Source organism: Leuresthes tenuis, unplaced genomic scaffold (assembly GCF_036924035.1).
Source record: "Leuresthes tenuis unplaced genomic scaffold, fLeuTen1.0.hap1 SCAF_17, whole genome shotgun sequence".
NCBI lineage: Eukaryota > Metazoa > Chordata > Actinopteri > Atheriniformes > Atherinopsidae > Leuresthes > Leuresthes tenuis.
Window position 1 is genome coordinate 27,762,139 of NW_027325371.1, and position 19,582 is coordinate 27,781,720.

A 19,582-nucleotide genomic window follows, 5' to 3' on the forward strand; every position below is an offset into this window, starting at 1 on the left:
CGACCATAATTGCTGAAAAATGTGTTAGAAAAGGTAAGAATACTGGACCATACATCATCAAAAGCGGGAGAGGTGGTGTTCGGCTGCAAGAAGGTGTGAAAGTCCAACAATGGTTTGTAAAAAGCGGGTAATAAAAGGTTCGAATGCCCGAATATACATCATCAAAAGCGGAAGCGGAGGTGTTCGGATGCAAGAAGGTGTGAACGTCCGACCAAAGTTTGTAAAAAGCAGTGAAAAGCGAGAAAAAGCTTTTCGTGAGTTTTGCATGATTTGGGATTTTGCTTATAAAATGCATTACTTCACTCAAACTATGTTAAAACTGATTTGTCCTTCATATTTACCATGTCTAGAAAGATTTAAACAAAAAAACAACGTTGTACTTTGCAGTAAAAGAAAGAACAAATCTAAAGTTTCAGGAATCCGAGTATAAGCCTGCTTTCATGAGTTCTGCACGATTTCGGATTTTGCTATAAAATGAATTGCTTTGCTCAAACCAAGTTAAAACTGCTTTGTCCTTCCATATTCATCAATGTCTAGATCGACTTCAACAAAGAAAAACATTGGACTTTGCAGTAGAAGAAGTTGAAATCCATCTACACATTGATAAATACGAAGGACAAAGCAGTTCCCACTTGCCCATAAGAAAATAAGCTTATTCTCGGATTCCTGATCCTTCAGTTTTGCTCTTTCTTCTACTGCAAAATACAATGTTGTTCTTTGTTGAAGTCGATCTAGACATTGATAAATATGAATGAAAAAGCAGTTTTAACTTGGTTTGAGTGAATGAATTCATTTTATACATAAAATCCGAAATCGTGCAGAACTCATGAAAATAAGCTTATTCTCGGATTCCTAAAACTTTTGATTGGCTCTTTCTTTTACTGCAAAGTACAACGTTGTTTTTTTGTTTAAATCTATCGAGATATTGATAAATATGAAGGTAAAAGCCGTTTTAACATAGTTTGAGTGAAGGAATTGATTTTATAGATAAAATCCCAAATCATGCAGAACTCCTCAAAAGGGGCGTATGGCTTAATCACAAGTGTGGCTCTTTCTCATTCAGGGTAGTATGAGGAAGTTTATGCTTGAAATATATGTAGAAATGGGTACATATGAATGACAAAGCAGTGTTAACTTAGCTTGCGTGAAGGAATTCATTTTATACATAAAATCCGAAATCGTGCAGAACTATCTAGACATTGATAAATACCAGTCGAAACTCTGCTGCCGCTTTTGATAATTTATGGTTGGGCATTCTTACCTTTTCTTACCCGCTTTTTACAAATTATGATCTTACATTCACACCTACTTGCAGTCGAACACCTTCTCATCCACTTATGATCATGTGCGGTTGGGCTTTCGCACCTTTTCTTACCCATTTTTCAGTAATTATGGGTGGACATTCAGACCTTCTTGCAGCCGAAAACCTCCACTCCTCTTTTGATCATACATTGTCGGGAATTCACACCTTGTCTTACCCGCTTTTTACAAACTTTAGTCGGACATTCAAACCTTCTTGCAGCTGAACCACCTCCGCTCCCTGTTTTGATCATATATGGTCTGGCAATAGTACCCTTTCTTACCCGTTTGTGAGTAATTATGGCTGGACATTCACACCTACTTGCAGCCGAACACAACCTCTCCCGCTTTTGGTGATATATGGTCCGGCATTCTTACCTTTTCTAACACATTTTTCAGCAATTATGGTTGTAGAATCACACCTACTCACAGCCGAACAACTCCGCTCCCACATTTGATAGTGTATAGTCGGGCATTCTCACCCTTTCTCAACAGCTTTTTGCAAATTATGATCTGATATTCACACCTACTTGCAGTCGAACAGCTCTGCTCCCGCTTTTGATTATGTTTGGTTGGATATTCGAACATTTTCTTAACTGCTTTTTACAAACTTTGGTCGGACGTTCACACCGTCTTGCAGCCGAACACCTCCGCTTCCGCTTTTGATGGTATATAGTCGGGCATTCGAGCCTTTTCTTACCCGCCTATTACTTACTATGGTTGGACATTCAAACCTTCTTGTAGCCGAACACATCCGCTCCTGCTTTTGATGATGTATTATTTGGCATTCGCACCTTTTCTTACCCATTTTTCATTAATTTTTGGTCGGATATTCAGACCTTCTTGCACCTGAACACCTCTGCTCCCGCTTTTGATGGTGTATAGTCGGGCTTTCGAGCCTTTTCTTCCCCGATTTTTACAAATTGTGGTTGGACATTCAGACCTTGCAGCCGAAAACCTCCGCTCCCTCTTTTGATCATACATTGTTGGGCATTCGCCCCTTGTCTTACACGGTTTTTACAAACTTTAGTCAGACATTCACACCTTGCAGCTGAACCACCTCCATTCCCTGTTTTGATCATGTGTGGTCTGGAAATACTACCTTTTCTTCCCCCGTTTGTGAGTGATTATGGCTGGACATTCACACCTACTTGCAGCCGAAAAACCACCTCTCCCGCTTTTGATGATGTATTGTCCGGCATTCTAGTCTTTTCTATCACATTTTTCAGCAATTATGATCTGACATTCACACCTACTTGCAGTCGAACAGCTCTGCTCCCGCTTTTGATTATGTTCGGTTGGATATTCAAACCTTTTCTTAACTGCTTTTTACAAACTTTGGTCGGACGTTCACACCTTCTTGCAGCCGAACACCTCCGCTTCCGCTTTTGATGGTATATATTCGGGTATTCGAACCTTTTCTTACCCGCTTTTTACAAACCATGGTTGGACTTTCATACCTTCTTGTAGCTGAACAACTCCACTCCTGCTTTTGATGATTTATGGTTGGACATTCGCATCTTTTCCTACCCATTTTTCAGTAATTATGGGTGGATATTCACATCTTCTTGCAGCTGAACACCTCCTCTCCCGCTAATGATCATGTAAGGTTTGATATTCGAAAATTTTCTTTCATGTTTTAAAGCAATTATTAATGGACATTCACACCTACTTGCAGCCGAACACAACCTCTCTCGCTTTTGATGATGTATGGACCGGCATTCTTACCTTTTCTAACACATTTTTCAGCAATTATGGTCGGAGATTCACACCTACTCACAGCCGAACAACTCCGCTCCCGCATTTGATGGTGTATAGTCGGGCATTCTCACCCTTTCTCATCAGCTTTTTGCAAATTATGATCTGATATTCACACCTACTTGCAGTCAAACAGCTCTGCTCCCGCTTTTGATTATGTTTGGTTAGATATTCGAACCTTTTCTTAACTGCTTTTTACAAACTTTGGTCGGACGTTCACAATATCTTGCAGCCGAACACCTCCGCTTCCGCTTTTGATGGTGTATAGTCGGGCATTCGAGCCTTTTCTTACCCACCTATTACTTACTATGGTTGGACATTCAAACCTTCTTGTAGCCGAACACATCCGCTCCTGCTTTTGATGATGTATGGTTTGGCATTCGCACCTTTTCTTACCCATTTTTCAGTAATTATTGGTCGGACATTCAGACCTGCTTGCACCTGAACACCTCTGCTCCCGCTTTTGATGGTGTATAGTCGGGCTTTCGAGCCTTTTCTTCCCCGATTTTTACAAATTATGGTTGGACATTCAGACCTTGCAGCCGAAAACCTCCGCTCCCTCTTTTGATCATACATTGTCGGGCATTCGCCCCTTGTCTTACACGGTTTTTACAAACTTTAGTCAGACATTCACACCTTGCAGCTGAACCACCTCCATTCCCTGTTTTGATCATGTGTGGTCTGGAAATACTACCTTTTCTTCCCCCATTTGTGAGTAATTATGGCTGGACATTCACACCTACTTGCAGCCGAAAAACCACCTCTCCCGCTTTTGATGATGTATTGTCCGGCATTCTAGTCTTTTCTATCACATTTTTCAGCAATTATGATCTGACTTTCACACCTACTTGCAGTCGAACAGCTCTGCTCCCGCTTTTGATTATGTTCGGTTGGATATTCAAACCTTTTCTTAACTGCTTTTTACAAACTTTGGTCGGACGTTCACAATATCTTGCAGCCGAACACCTCCGCTTCCGCTTTTGATGGTGTATATTCGGGCATACGAACCTTTTCTTACCCGCTTTTTACAAACCAAGTTCGGACTTTCACACCTTCTCTTAGCTGAACAACTCCGCTCCCTCTTTTGATTGTGTACAGTTGGGTAATTTAACCTTTTCTTACCCGCTTTTTACCATCTATGGTCGGACATTCACACCGTCTTACAGCGGAACACCTCCGCTCCCTCTTTTGATGATGTATGGTTAGGCATTCGCACCTTCTCTCACCCGCCTTTTACTATGGTCGGCCATTCACAGCTTCCTCTCCACCATACTTGTATGGTGGGATATTCACACCCACTTGCATCCGAAGACCTCCGCTTCCGCTTTTGATGGGAACTGACAACATAAGAAGTCCGGACATACTTTGATAGTATATGAATAAGTGGGTAGCTACTGACAAGCATTAAGCATGTCACACAGCCCAAACATATAACATTTCAGGACACACCACACAGTTAACAACCACAGTGAAGCGTGTCAAAGCCCAAACATGTAACATTCAACAGGACACTTACACAACACATTCAAATCAAACAGTCAGACAACATACAAGAACATATACCCCAGCCGGCATTGCTCCCTGCCTATTTTCGTACAGCACACTATGTGTGCGCACACCTTTATTCACAAACTCTTCAACTTATACTCTTTTACCGAAGTTGCTACAGCTCGATTGGCCGAATACCCTTTGATCCTATTTCGGTGAATTTGACATCTGCCTTACATATAACAGATTAGCGGTTTAGCAGTTTTAATTTAGTTTGAGTGAAGGAATTCATTTTATAGCAAAATCCGAAATCGTGAAGAACTCATGAAAGTAAGCTTATTCTCGGATTCCTGAAACTTTAGATTTGCTCTTTCTTTTACTGCAAAGTACAACGTTGTTTTTTTTGTTTAAATCTTTCTAGACATGGTAAATATTAAGGACAAAGCAGTTTTCACATAGTTTGAGTGAAGGAATTCATTTTATAGATAAAATCCCAAGAGTCTGATGGGAAAAGAGAGTGAATGCGAAGTAGACTTTAACACGGCTATGGGAGCGAGCCGAGTGTGGGCTAACCAGGAGAATTGCTTGAAAGAAATGCGACCCCGAATGAGCGGTCAGAACAAAGCCTCAATACGGGATTCTCGTGGTGTTTTTGTTGCTGCCTTGTCTTTTGCACAGAGTAAAAGACAAGGCAGCCATCGAATAGGGCCCGATTGTTCCTACTTGGTCAGCCGAGGAGCAAGGGGGGGGGGAGCAAGCGTCTCAACCAAGCAAAGCTCACCATGGGGAAGGTGGCTATGCCAACAAGCCTGATGCCCTGCTCCCGCAGTGACGGATAATCGTACTCTGGTTTCTCTTCATAACGTACAAGTCTTTCGCCTTTTACTAAAGATTTCTGTGGAGAGCAGCACTAATGAGTTGTTTCTATTTTTGGCAGGCTTTACCTTTGCGGGTGAAGCCCTTTCTGTCTGTGCAAAAGAAATCTTGTTACTGTGCAGAGTGACTTCTCTGAGTAGAGTCGCCTTACTTGTTGCGACTGTGCCGATGTTCGAAGCTGGAGTGCAAAGTTGTTGCTTGAATGGTGCTTGCTGGAGCGTGCGGGAGTGCAAAGTTATACCATTTAAAAGGGCTGAAGAGTGCTCAGTGCAGCGGGTGGGCGACACTCTGGCCACCTTGAAAACCGAGGTTACATCCACTACCAGGGGCAGCCCAAGTTCTGCCGCAAGTGTGGTGAGCATGGGCACCTGGTTGAGGCTTGTACCAAGGTGTTATGTGGGAAGAGCAGAGAAATTGGGCAAACTTTTGGAGAGTGTCCAAATGGCAGGAAATGTAATCTCTGTGGAGAATTAAATCACCTCTTCAGAGATTGCCCTAAATCTTTTGCCAACAAATTAAAGACGGTAAAGCCACAGTCAAGCCAACAAAGAGAAGGACCAAAGGTGGCAGTTGGTGAACAAAGTGAAGAGGTTGACCCAATAAATTCAAACTTCCCGCCAAAAGCTTGGATTGGAAGTGAGGAGCAAAAAGGGGAGGGGCCTGTAGAGGCCTCACCACTCAGTGTTGAAGTCTGTGAGAATTCACAGGCAGAGGGTGGAGCTACGCTAAATGAGGAGGAAGAGCAGACAGGTGAGTCTAGTGAAGATACTCACCTCCCCGAAGGTCAACAGAAGGTCAATTTGTTGATAGGCATTCATTTATTTCTTCACTTCTGATGAAGTTTCAACAATAAACAACAAACTTTGTATTATTAGAAAGAACCAGAATCATTCTTCAGGAATCCGAAAATAAGCTCTATTTTATGAGTTATGCACGAATTCGGATTCTCCTATAAAACGAATTCATTAACTCAAACCAAGTTAAGACTGCTTTGTCCTTCATATTTATTCATGTCTAATCAAGTTTCAACGATAAACAACGTTGTACTTTGTAGAATGAGAAAGAACTTCTTCAGCAATAAGCATCTCTCGACATATGATGAAGTACAGATTTTGCTATAAAATTAATTCCTTCTATCAGCCTGACTTAAAACTGTTTGTCCTCCTTATTTATCCACTTCAAATCAAGTTTCAACAAATAAAAAAAAGTTGTAGTTTGAGAAAGTACAACTTAATCTTCAGCAATCAGTATAAAAAGAGGTGCAAATGCCAACCATACATACCTACAAGGTGGAGCGGAAGTATTCAGCTGCAAGTAGGTGTGAATGTTCGACTATAATTTGTAAAAAGCGGGTAAGAAAAGGTTCGAATGCCCGACTATATATTAACAAAAGCGGGAGGAGAGGTCTTCGGATGAGAGTGGGTGAGAATTTCCAACCATAATCTATAAAATACGGTGAAAAAAAATGTGAATGCCTCATAGAACACTAAAAGCGGAAGTGTTCGGCTGCAAGAAGGTGTGAATGTCCGACTATATTTGGTGAAAAGCAGGTGAAGCAAGGTCTGAATGCCCAACCTTATATCATCAAAAGCGAGATCAGAGGTGTTTGGCTGCAAGAAGGCCATAGTTTTCCAAAAGCGGGTAAGGTGCGAATGTCCGACTAAATATCAACAAAATTTGGGGCGGAGGTCTTCGGATGCAAGTGGGTGTTCCGCTGTACGAAGGTGTGAATGTCCGACCATACTTGGTAAAAAGCGGGTAAGAAAAGGTTAAAATACCCGACTGTACACAATCAATAGCGGGAGCGGATGTGTTCGGCTACAAGAAGATGTGATAGTCCGACCATGGTTTGTAAAAAGCGGGTAAGAAAAGGTGCGAATGTCCGACAATGTATGATCAAAAGAGAGAGCGGAGGTTTTCGGATACAAGAAGGTTTGAATGTCCCACCATAGTTTGTAAAAAGCGGGTAAGAAAAGGTTCGAATGCCCGACTATACACCATCAAAAGCGGGAATAGAGGTGTTCCGCTGTAAGACGGTGTGAATGTCCGACCATAGTTGGTAAAAAGCGGGTAAGAAAAGGTTAAAATACCCGACTGTACACAATCAATAGCGGGAGCGGAGTTGTTCGGCTACAAGAAGGTGTGAAAGTCCGACCATGGTTTGTAAAAACCGGGAAGAAAAGGCTCGAAAGCCCAACTATACACCATCAAAAAGAAGGTTTGAATGTCCATCAATAATTGCTTTAAAACAAGAAAGTAAATTTTCGAATATCAAACCGCACATGATCATAAGCGGGAGAGGAGGTGTTCGGCTGCAAGAAGGTGTGAATGTCCACCCATAATTCATGAAAAATGGGTAAAAAAAAAGGTGCGAATGCCTAACAATACATTATCAAAAGCAGGTGTGAATGTCAGATCATAATTTGTAAAAAGCTGATGAGAAAGGGTGAGAATACCCGACTATACACCATCAAATGCGGGAGCGGAGGTGTTCGGCTCTGAGTAGGTGTGAATGTCCGACCATGATTGCTGAAGAATGTGTTAGAAAAGGTAAGAATGCTGGACCATACATCATCAAAAGCGGGAGAGGTGGTGTTCGGCTGCAAAAAGGTGTGACTGTTCGACTAAAGTTTGTAAAAAGTGGGTAAGACAAGGTGCGAATGCCTGACAATGTATGATCAAAAGCGGGAGCGGAGGTGTTCAGCTGCAAGAAGGTCTACATGTCCATCAATAATTGCTAGAAAACATGAAAGAAACTTTTCGAAAATCAAACCGCACATGATCATAAGTGGGATAGGAGGTGTTCAGCTGCAAGGTGTGAATGTCCACCCATAATTCCTGAAAAATGGGCAAAAAAAAGGTGTGAATGCCCAACCATACATCATCAAAAGCAGGAGTGGAAGTGTTCGGCTACAAGAAGGTGTGAACGTCCAACCAAAATATGTAAAAAGAAGTTAAGAAAAGGTTCGAATATCCAACCAAACATAATCAAAAGCGGGAGCAGAGTTGTTCGGCTGTGAGTAGGTGTGAATCTCCGACCATAATTGCTGAAAAATGTGTTAGAAAAGGTAAAAATGCCGGTCCATACATCATCAAAAGCGAGAGAGGTTGTGTTCGACTGCAAGTAGGTGTGAATGTCCAGCCATAATTACTCACAAACGGGTAAGAAAAGGTAGTAGCCAGACCATATATGATCAAAACAGGGAGCGGAGGTGGTTCAGCTGCAAGAAGGTTTGAATGTCAAACTAAAGTTCAAATATATCAACAAAAGCGGGAGGAGAGGTCTTCGGATGAGAGTGGTTGAAAATTTCCAACCATAATGTATAAAATGCGGTGAAAAAAAAGGTGTGATAGAACACTAAAAGGTGGAGCGGAAGTGTTCGGCTGCAAGAAGGTGTGAATGTCCGACTATATTTGGTGAAAAGCAGGTGAAGCAAGGTCTGAATGCCCAACCTTACATCATCAAAAGCAAGATCAGAGTTGTTTGGCTGCAAGAAGGCCATAGTTTGCCAAAAGCGGGTAAGGTGCGAATGTCCGACTAAATATCAACAAAATTTGGGGCGGAGGTCTTCGGATGCAAGTGGGTGTGAATATCCCACCATACAAGTATGGTGGGTGGAGAGGAAGCTGTGAATAGCCGACCATAGTTTGGAAAAAGCGGGTAAGAAAAGGTTTGAATGCCCGAACATACACCATCAAAAGAGGGAGCGGAGGTGTTCCGCTGTACGAAGGTGTGAATGTCCAACCATACTTGGTAAAAAGCGGGTAAGAAAAGGTTAATATACCCGACTGTACACAATCAATAGCGGGAGCGGATGTGTTCGGCTACAAGAAGGTGTGAGAGTCCGACCATGGTTTGTAAAAAGCTGGTAAGAAAAGGTGCGAATGTCCGACAATGTATGATCAAAAGAGAGAGCGGAGGTTTTCGGATACACGAAAGTTTGAATGTCCTACCATAGTTTGTAAATAGCGGGTAAGAAAAGGTTCAAATGCCCGACTATACACCATAAAAAGCGGGAGCGGAGGTGTTCCGCTGTAAGACGGTGTGAATGTCCGACCATAGTCGGTAAAAAGCGGGTAAGAAAAGGTTAAAATACCTGACTGTACAAAATCAATAGCGGGAGCGGAGTTGTTCGGCTACAAGAAGGTGTGAAAGTACGACCATGGTTTGTAAAAAGCAGTTAAGAAAAGGTTCGAATATCCAACCAAACATAATCAAAAGCGGGAGCAGAGCTGTTCGACTGCAAGTAGGTGTGAATGTCCAGCCATAATTACTCACAAACGGGGGAAGAAAAGGTAGTATTGCCAGACCATACATGATCAAAACAGGGAGCGGAGGTTCAGCTGCAAGGTGTGAATGTCTGACTATAGTTTGTAAAAAGCGGGTAAGACAAGGTGCGAATGCCCGACAATGTATGATCAAAAGAGAGAGCGGAGGTGTTTGGCTGCAAGGTCTGAATGTCCAACCATAATTTGTAAAAACCGGGTAAGAAAAGGCTCGAAAGCCCGACTATACATCATCAAAAGCGGGAGCGGAGGTGTTCAGCTGCAAGAAGGTGTGAATGTTCGACTAAAGTTTGTAAAAAGCTGGTAAGACAAGGAGCGATGTCCCGACATTGTATGATCAAAAGCGGGAGCGGAGTTGTCCAGCTGTGAGTAGGTGTGAATGTCCGACCATAATTGCTGAAAAATGTGTTAGAAAAGGTAAGAATACTGGGCCATACATCATCAAAAGCGGGAGAGGTGGTGTTCGGCTGCAAGAAGGTGTGAAAGTCCAACAATGGTTTGTAAAAAGCGGGTAAGAAAAGGTTAAAATACCCGACTGTACACAATCAATAGCGGGAGCGGATGTGTTCGGCTACAAGAAGATGTGAAAGTCCGACCATGGTTTGTAAAAAGCGGGTAAGAAAAGGTGCGAATGTCCGACAATGTATGATCAAAAGAGAGAGCGGAGGTTTTCGGATACAAGAAGGTTTGAATGTCCCACCATAGTTTGTAAAAAGCGGGTAAGAAAAGGTTAGAATGCCCGACTATACACCATCAAAAGCGGGAGCAGAGGTGTTCCGCTGTAAGACGGTGTGAATGTCCGACCATAGTTGGTAAAAAGCGGGTAAGAAAAGGTTAAAATACCCGACTGTACACAATCAATAGCGGGAGCGGAGTTGTTCGGCTACAAGAAGGTGTGAAAGTCCGACCATGGTTTGTAAAAACCGGGAAGAAAAGGCTCGAAAGCCCGACTATACACCATCAAAAAGAAGGTTTGAATGTCCATCAATAATTGCTTTAAAACAAGAAAGTAAATTTTCGAATATCAAACCGCACATGATCATAAGCGGTAGAGGAGGTGTTCGGCTGCAAGAAGGTGTGAATGTCCACCCATAATTCATGAAAAATGGGTAAAAAAAAAGGTGCGAATGCCTAACAATACATTATCAAAAGCAGGTGTGAATGTCAGATCATAATTTGTAAAAAGCTGATGAGAAAGGGTGAGAATGCCCGACTATACACCATCAAATGCGGGAGCGGAGGTGTTCGGCTCTGAGTAGGTGTGAATGTCCGACCATAATTGCTGAAGAATGTGTTAGAAAAGGTAAGAATGCTGGACCATACATCATCAAAAGCGGGAGAGGTGGTGTTCGGCTGCAAAAAGGTGTGACTGTTCGACTAAAGTTTGTAAAAAGTGGGTAAGACAAGGTGCGAATGCCTGACAATGTATGATCAAAAGCGGGAGCGGAGGTGTTCTGCTGCAAGAAGGTCTACATGTCCATCAATAATTGCTAGAAAACATGAAAGAAACTTTTCGAAAATCAAACCGCACATGATCATAAGTGGGATAGGAGGTGTTCAGCTGCAAGGTGTGAATGTCCACCCATAATTCCTGAAAAATGGGCAAAAAAAAGGTGTGAATGCCCAACCATACATCATCAAAAGCAGGAGTGGAAGTGTTCGGCTACAAGAAGGTGTGAACGTCCAACCAAAATATGTAAAAAGAAGTTAAGAAAAGGTTCGAATATCCAACCAAACATAATCAAAAGCGGGAGCAGAGCTGTTCGACTGCAAGTAGGTGTGAATGTCAGATCATAATTTGCAAAAAGCTGATGAGAAAGGGTGAGAATGCCCGACTATACATCATCAAAAGCGGGAGCGGAGTTGTTCGGCTGTGAGTAGGTGTGAATCTCCGACCATAATTGCTGAAAAATGTGTTAGAAAAGGTAAAAATGCCGGTCCATACATCATCAAAAGCGAGAGAGGTTGTGTTCGACTGCAAGTAGGTGTGAATGTCCAGCCATAATTACTCACAAACGGGTAAGAAAAGGTAGTAGCCAGACCATATATGATCAAAACAGGGAGCGGAGGTGGTTCAGCTGCAAGAAGGTTTGAATGTCAAACTAAAGTTCAAATATATTAACAAAAGCGGGAGGAGAGGTCTTCGGATGAGTATACAAGTATGGTGGGTGGAGAGGAAGCTGTGAATAGCCGACCATAGTTTGGAAAAAGCGGGTAAGAAAAGGTTTGAATGCCCGAACATACACCATCAAAAGAGGGAGCGGAGGTGTTCCGCTGTACGAAGGTGTGAATGTCCAACCATACTTGGTAAAAAGCGGGTAAGAAAAAGTTAATATACCCGACTGTACACAATCAATAGCGGGAGCGGATGTGTTCGGCTACAAGAAGGTGTGAGAGTCCGACCATGGTTTGTAAAAAGCTGGTAAGAAAAGGTGCGAATGTCCGACAATGTATGATCAAAAGAGAGAGCGGAGGTTTTCGGATACACGAAAGTTTGAATGTCCTACCATAGTTTGTAAATAGCGGGTAAGAAAAGGTTCAAATGCCCGACTATACACCATAAAAAGCGGGAGCGGAGGTGTTCCGCTGTAAGACGGTGTGAATGTCCGACCATAGTCGGTAAAAAGCGGGTAAGAAAAGGTTAAAATACCTGACTGTACAAAATCAATAGCGGGAGCGGAGTTGTTCGGCTACAAGAAGGTGTGAAAGTACGACCATGGTTTGTAAAAAGCAGTTAAGAAAAGGTTCGAATATCCAACCAAACATAATCAAAAGCGGGAGCAGAGCTGTTCGACTGCAAGTAGGTGTGAATGTCCAGCCATAATTACTCACAAACGGGGGAAGAAAAGGTAGTATTGCCAGACCATACATGATCAAAACAGGGAGCGGAGGTTCAGCTGCAAGGTGTGAATGTCTGACTATAGTTTGTAAAAAGCGGGTAAGACAAGGTGCGAATGCCCGACAATGTATGATCAAAAGAGAGAGCGGAGGTGTTCGGCTGCAAGGTCTGAATGTCCAACCATAATTTGTAAAAACCGGGTAAGAAAAGGCTCGAAAGCCCGACTATACATCATCAAAAGCGGGAGCGGAGGTGTTCAGCTGCAAGAAGGTGTGAATGTTCGACTAAAGTTTGTAAAAAGCTGGTAAGACAAGGAGCGATGTCCCGACATTGTATGATCAAAAGCGGGAGCGGAGTTGTCCAGCTGTGAGTAGGTGTGAATGTCCGACCATAATTGCTGAAAAATGTGTTAGAAAAGGTAAGAATACTGGGCCATACATCATCAAAAGCGGGAGAGGTGGTGTTCGGCTGCAAGAAGGTGTGAAAGTCCAACAATGGTTTGTAAAAAGCGGGTAAGAAAAGGTTAAAATACCCGACTGTACACAATCAATAGCGGGAGCGGATGTGTTCGGCTACAAGAAGATGTGAAAGTCCGACCATGGTTTGTAAAAAGCGGGTAAGAAAAGGTGCGAATGTCCGACAATGTATGATCAAAAGAGAGAGCGGAGGTTTTCGGATACAAGAAGGTTTGAATGTCCCACCATAGTTTGTAAAAAGCGGGTAAGAAAAGGTTAGAATGCCCGACTATACACCATCAAAAGCGGGAGCAGAGGTGTTCCGCTGTAAGACGGTGTGAATGTCCGACCATAGTTGGTAAAAAGCGGGTAAGAAAAGGTTAAAATACCCGACTGTACACAATCAATAGCGGGAGCGGAGTTGTTCGGCTACAAGAAGGTGTGAAAGTCCGACCATGGTTTGTAAAAACCGGGAAGAAAAGGCTCGAAAGCCCGACTATACACCATCAAAAAGAAGGTTTGAATGTCCATCAATAATTGCTTTAAAACAAGAAAGTAAATTTTCGAATATCAAACCGCACATGATCATAAGCGGTAGAGGAGGTGTTCGGCTGCAAGAAGGTGTGAATGTCCACCCATAATTCATGAAAAATGGGTAAAAAAAAAGGTGCGAATGCCTAACAATACATTATCAAAAGCAGGTGTGAATGTCAGATCATAATTTGTAAAAAGCTGATGAGAAAGGGTGAGAATGCCCGACTATACACCATCAAATGCGGGAGCGGAGGTGTTCGGCTCTGAGTAGGTGTGAATGTCCGACCATAATTGCTGAAGAATGTGTTAGAAAAGGTAAGAATGCTGGACCATACATCATCAAAAGCGGGAGAGGTGGTGTTCGGCTGCAAAAAGGTGTGACTGTTCGACTAAAGTTTGTAAAAAGTGGGTAAGACAAGGTGCGAATGCCTGACAATGTATGATCAAAAGCGGGAGCGGAGGTGTTCTGCTGCAAGAAGGTCTACATGTCCATCAATAATTGCTAGAAAACATGAAAGAAACTTTTCGAAAATCAAACCGCACATGATCATAAGTGGGATAGGAGGTGTTCAGCTGCAAGGTGTGAATGTCCACCCATAATTCCTGAAAAATGGGCAAAAAAAAGGTGTGAATGCCCAACCATACATCATCAAAAGCAGGAGTGGAAGTGTTCGGCTACAAGAAGGTGTGAACGTCCAACCAAAATATGTAAAAAGAAGTTAAGAAAAGGTTCGAATATCCAACCAAACATAATCAAAAGCGGGAGCAGAGCTGTTCGACTGCAAGTAGGTGTGAATGTCAGATCATAATTTGCAAAAAGCTGATGAGAAAGGGTGAGAATGCCCGACTATACATCATCAAAAGCGGGAGCGGAGTTGTTCGGCTGTGAGTAGGTGTGAATCTCCGACCATAATTGCTGAAAAATGTGTTAGAAAAGGTAAAAATGCCGGTCCATACATCATCAAAAGCGAGAGAGGTTGTGTTCGACTGCAAGTAGGTGTGAATGTCCAGCCATAATTACTCACAAACGGGTAAGAAAAGGTAGTAGCCAGACCATATATGATCAAAACAGGGAGCGGAGGTGGTTCAGCTGCAAGAAGGTTTGAATGTCAAACTAAAGTTCAAATATATTAACAAAAGCGGGAGGAGAGGTCTTCGGATGAGAGTGGTTGAAAATTTCCAACCATAATGTATAAAATGCGGTGAAAAAAAAGGTGTGATAGAACACTAAAAGGTGGAGCGGAAGTGTTCGGCTGCAAGAAGGTGTGAATGTCCGACTATATTTGGTGAAAAGCAGGTGAAGCAAGGTCTGAATGCCCAACCTTACATCATCAAAAGCAAGATCAGAGTTGTTTGGCTGCAAGAAGGCCATAGTTTGCCAAAAGCGGGTAAGGTGCGAATATCCGACTAAATATCAACAAAATTTGGGGCGGAGGTCTTCGGATGCAAGTGGGTGTGAATATCCCACCATACAAGTATGGTGGGTGGAGAGGAAGCTGTGAATAGCCGACCATAGTTTGGAAAAAGCGGGTAAGAAAAGGTTTGAATGCCCGAACATACACCATCAAAAGAGGGAGCGGAGGTGTTCCGCTGTACGAAGGTGTGAATGTCCAACCATACTTGGTAAAAAGCGGGTAAGAAAAGGTTAATATACCCGACTGTACACAATCAATAGCGGGAGCGGATGTGTTCGGCTACAAGAAGGTGTGACAGTCCGACCATGGTTTGTAAAAAGCCGGTAAGAAAAGGTGCGAATGTCCGACAATGTATGATCAAAAGAGAGAGCGGAGGTTTTCGGATACACGAAAGTTTGAATGTCCTACCATAGTTTGTAAATAGCGGGTAAGAAAAGGTTCAAATGCCCGACTATACACCATAAAAAGCGGGAGCGGAGGTGTTCCGCTGTAAGACGGTGTGAATGTCCGACCATAGTTGGTAAAAAGCGGGTAAGAAAAGGTTAAAATACCCGACTGTACAAAATCAATAGCGAGAGCGGAGTTGTTCGGCTACAAGACGGTGTGAAAGTACGACCATGGTTTGTAAAAAGCAGTTAAGAAAAGGTTCGAATATCCAACCAAACATAATCAAAAGCGGGAGCAGATCTGTTCGACTGCAAGTAGGTTTGAATGTCCAGCCATAATTAATCACAAACGGGGGAAGAAAAGGTAGTATTGCCAGACCATACATGATCAAAACAGGGAGCGGAGGTTCAGCTGCAAGGTGTGAATGTCTGACTATAGTTTGTAAAAAGCGGGTAAGACAAGGTGCGAATGCCCGACAATGTATGATCAAAAGAGAGAGCGGAGGTGTTCGGCTGCAAGGTCTGAATGTCCAACCATAATTTGTAAAAACCGGGTAAGAAAAGGCTCGAAAGCCCGACTATACATCATCAAAAGCGGGAGCGGAGGTGTTCAGCTGCAAGAAGGTGTGAATGTTCGACTAAAGTTTGTAAAAAGCTGGTAAGACAAGGAGCGATGTCCCGACATTGTATGATCAAAAGCGGGAGCGGAGGTGTCCAGCTGTGAGTAGGTGTGAATGTCCGACCATAATTGCTGAAAAATGTGTTAGAAAAGGTAAGAATACTGGACCATACATCATCAAAAGCGGGAGAGGTGGTGTTCGGCTGCAAGAAGGTGTGAAAGTCCAACAATGGTTTGTAAAAAGCGGGTAATAAAAGGTTCGAATGCCCGAATATACATCATCAAAAGCGGAAGCGGAGGTGTTCGGATGCAAGAAGGTGTGAACGTCCGACCAAAGTTTGTAAAAAGCAGTGAAAAGCGAGAAAAAGCTTTTCGTGAGTTTTGCATGATTTGGGATTTTGCTTATAAAATGCATTACTTCACTCAAACTATGTTAAAACTGATTTGTCCTTCATATTTACCATGTCTAGAAAGATTTAAACAAAAAAACAACGTTGTACTTTGCAGTAAAAGAAAGAGCAAATCTAAAGTTTCAGGAATCCGAGTATAAGCCTGCTTTCATGAGTTCTGCACGATTTCGGATTTTGCTATAAAATGAATTGCTTTGCTCAAACCAAGTTAAAACTGCTTTGTCCTTCCATATTCATCAATGTCTAGATCGACTTCAACAAAGAAAAACATTGGACTTTGCAGTAGAAGAAGTTGAAATCCATCTACACATTGATAAATACGAAGGACAAAGCAGTTCCCACTTGCCCATAAGAAAATAAGCTTATTCTCGGATTCCTGATCCTTCAGTTTTGCTCTTTCTTCTACTGCAAAATACAATGTTGTTCTTTGTTGAAGTCGATCTAGACATTGATAAATATGAATGAAAAAGCAGTTTTAACTTGGTTTGAGTGAATGAATTCATTTTATACATAAAATCCGAAATCGTGCAGAACTCATGAAAATAAGCTTATTCTCGGATTCCTAAAACTTTTGATTGGCTCTTTCTTTTACTGCAAAGTACAACGTTGTTTTTTTGTTTAAATCTATCGAGACATTGATAAATATGAAGGTAAAAGCCGTTTTAACATAGTTTGAGTGAAGGAATTGATTTTATAGATAAAATCCCAAATCATGCAGAACTCCTCAAAAGGGGCGTATGGCTTAATCACAAGTGTGGCTCTTTCTCATTCAGGGTAGTATGAGGAAGTTTATGCTTGAAATATATGTAGAAATGGGTACATATGAAGGACAAAGCAGTGTTAACTTAGTTTGAGTGAAGGAATTAATTTTATACATAAAATCCCAAATCATGCAGAACGTATGAAAAGAAGCTTATTCTCGGATTCCTGATCCTTCAGTTTTGCTCTTTCTTCTACTGCAAAATACAATGTTGTTCTTTGTTGAAGTCGATCTAGACATTAATAAATATGAAGGAAAAAGCAGTTTTAACTTGGTTTGAGTGAATGAATTCATTTTATACATAAAATCCGAAATCGTGCAGAACTCATGAAAATAAGCTTATTCTCGGATTCCTAAAACTTTTGATTTGCTCTTTCTTTTATTGCAAAGTACAACGTTGTTTTTTTGTTTAAATCTATCGAGACATTGATAAATATGAAGGTAAAAGCCGTTTTAACATAGTTTGAGTGAAGGAATTAATTTTATAGATAAAATCCCAAACCATGCAGAACTCCTCAAAAGGGGCGTATGGCTTAATCACAAGTGTTGCTCTTTCTCATTCAGGGTAGTATGAGGAAGTTTATGCTTGAAATATATGTAGAAATGGGTACATATGAATGACAAAGCAGTGTTAACTTAGTTTGCGTGAAGGAATTCATTTTATACATAAAATCCGAAATCGTGCAGAACTCATGAAAATAAGCTTATTCTCGGATTCCTAAAACTTTTGATTTGCACTTTCTTTTACTGCAAAGTACAACGTTGTTTTTTGTTGAAATCTATCTAGACATTGATAAATACCAGTCGAAACTCTGCTGCCGCTTTTGATAATTTATGGTTGGGCATTCTTACCTTTTCTTACCCGCTTTTTACAAATTATGATCTTACATTTACACCTACTTGCAGTCGAACACCTTCTCATCCACTTATGATCATGTGCGGTTGGGCTTTCGCACCTTTTCTTACCCATTTTTCAGTAATTATGGGTGGACATTCAGACCTTCTTGCAGCCGAAATCCTCCACTCCTCTTTTGATCATACATTGTCGGGAATTCACACCTTGTCTTACCCGCTTTTTACAAACTTTAGTCGGACATTCAAACCTTCTTGCAGCTGAACCACCTCCGCTCCCTGTTTTGATCATATATGGTCTGGCAATAGTACCCTTTCTTACCCGTTTGTGAGTAATTATGGCTGAACATTCACACCTACTTGCAGCCGAACACAACCTCTCTCGCTTTTGATGATGTATGGACCGGCATTCTTACCTTTTCTAACACATTTTTCAGCAATTATGGTCGGAGATTCACACCTACTCACAGCCGAACAACTCCGCTCCCGCATTTGATGGTGTATAGTCGGGCATTCTCACCCTTTCTCATCAGCTTTTTGCAAATTATGATCTGATATTCACACCTACTTGCAGTCGAACAGCTCTGCTCCCGCTTTTGATTATGTTTGGTTAGATATTCGAACCTTTTCTTAACTGCTTTTTACAAACTTTGGTCGGACGTTCACAATATCTTGCAGCCGAACACCTCCGCTTCCGCTTTTGATGGTGTATAGTCGGGCATTCGAGCCTTTTCTTACCCACCTATTACTTACTATGGTTGGACATTCAAACCTTCTTGTAGCCGAACACATCCGCTCCTGCTTTTGATGATGTATGATTTGGCAATCGCACCTTTTCTTACCCATTTTTCAGTAATTATTGGTCGGACATTCAGACCTGCTTGCACCTGAACACCTCTGCTCCCGCTTTTGATGGTGTATAGTCGGGCTTTCGAGCCTTTTCTTCCCCGATTTTTACAAATTATGGTTGGACATTCAGACCTTGCAGCCGAAAACCTCCACTCCCTCTTTTGATCATACATTGTCGGGCATTCGCCCCTTGTCTTACACGGTTTTTACAAACTTTAGTCAGACATTCACACCTTGCAGCTGAACCACCTCCATTCCCTGTTTTGATCATGTGTGGTCTGGAAATACTACCTTTTCTTCCCCCGTTTGTGAGTAATTATGGCTGGACATTCACACCTACTTGCAGCCGAAAAACCACCTCTCCCGCTTTTGATGATGTATTGTCCGGCATTCTAGTCTTTTCTATCACATTTTTCAGCAATTATGATCTGACATTCACACCTACTTGCAGTCGAACAGCTCTGCTCCCGCTTTTGATTATGTTCGGTTGGATATTCAAACCTTTTCTTAACTGCTTTTTACAATATTTGGTCGGACGTTCACACCTTCTTGCAGCCGAACACCCCCACTTCCGCTTTTGATGGTATATATTCGGGTATTCGAACCTTCTCTTACCCGCTTTTTACAAACCATGGTTGGACTTTCATACCTTCTTGTAGCTGAACAACTCCACTCCTGCTTTTGATGATTTATGGTTGGACATTCGCATCTTTTCCTACCCATTTTTCAGTAATTATGGGTGGATATTCACATCT

General features: G+C 42.0%; 1 non-coding gene across 1 annotated transcript; it reads left to right on the top strand.

Annotated features, from left to right (window-relative positions):
* The first annotated feature begins 5,386 nt into the window (after positions 1-5,386).
* On the top strand, positions 5,387-5,500 carry LOC140274270 (U5 spliceosomal RNA). Its single transcript, XR_011908239.1, has one exon. It is a non-coding gene; the product is annotated as a U5 spliceosomal RNA (small nuclear RNA).
* The last annotated feature ends 14,082 nt before the right edge of the window (positions 5,501-19,582 follow it).